The sequence below is a fragment of the Rutidosis leptorrhynchoides genome, chromosome 3, assembly GCF_046630445.1.
Source record: "Rutidosis leptorrhynchoides isolate AG116_Rl617_1_P2 chromosome 3, CSIRO_AGI_Rlap_v1, whole genome shotgun sequence".
NCBI lineage: Eukaryota > Viridiplantae > Streptophyta > Magnoliopsida > Asterales > Asteraceae > Rutidosis > Rutidosis leptorrhynchoides.
In genome coordinates this window covers 575,057,591-575,058,603 of record NC_092335.1, presented here as the reverse complement: position 1 = coordinate 575,058,603, position 1,013 = coordinate 575,057,591, and the positions used below count along the sequence as shown (strand labels likewise).

Below are 1,013 nucleotides of genomic sequence, written 5' to 3'. Positions count from 1 at the left end.
AGTCATCTTTTCCATTCGTCTCTCGAAAGCATCTATTTTTGCGGAAACAGAATCAAAGTCATGGCTAGAATCGGCTCTAGCTGCTTTAGATGATCTAACGATGTCTTTTTCTTGATGCCACTCATGTGAGTGGGAGGCTGTGTTATCAATAATTCTGTAAGCTTCAGTTGCGGTTTTCTTCATAATGGAACCACCAGCTGCTATATCGATGTCTTTTCGTGTAGTAATGTCGCATCCTTGATAGAATATTTGTACTATTTGATAAGTGTCTAAACCATGTTGAGGACATCCTCTCAAAAACTTTCCGAATCTTGTCCACGCCTCATATAATGTTTCATTTGGCTTTTGTGCGAACGTAACAATTTCTCCTTGAAGTCTCACGGCTTTAGATGCCGGAAAGAATCTTTTAAGAAATTTCTCAACTAAAACATCCCATGTGTCAATCGCCCCTTCAGGTAATGATTCTAACCAATCTTTGGCTTCTCCCTTTAAAGTCAAGGGAAACAACATGAGATAGATCTATTCATCCTCAACTTCTCTGATTTTAAATAGAGTACAGATCCTATTAAAGGTTCGAAGATGTTCATTTGGATCTTCTTTTGCCGTACCACTATATTGGCATTGATTAGTTACCATGTGTAGGAATTGTCCTTTGATTACATAATCTGGCGCATTAACATCAGGCTTAATAATGGCGTGACCTTGGCCCGTGCGTGTGACTCTCATTCGGTCTTCCATACTTAGAGGTTCAGTTACTTCCATAATTGAATTTGTTGAATACGAATCTTTGTACGCATATTTATTTGATAAAATATTATTGATAATAATAATAATGATAAAAATAATAAAATGATAGTTTCAATAAAAATATTAATTTTTAGTAATAAAGATAATTTTAGTAATAACATCAACTGATAACAATTATAATAATCGTTTTAATAATAATATTAAAATTAATAATAATTCAGTTGACCATATCTTTTAATCCGTTCATCGAATCCACACAATTTCTA

At 33.8% G+C, this 1,013-nt stretch overlaps 1 non-coding gene across 1 annotated transcript; it reads left to right on the top strand.

Moving 5' to 3' along the window:
- Nucleotides 1–271: 271 nt before the first annotated feature.
- LOC139903116 (small nucleolar RNA R71) lies at nt 272–378 on the top strand. Its single transcript, XR_011777960.1, has one exon. It is a non-coding gene; the product is annotated as a small nucleolar RNA R71 (small nucleolar RNA).
- The last annotated feature ends 635 nt before the right edge of the window (nt 379–1,013 follow it).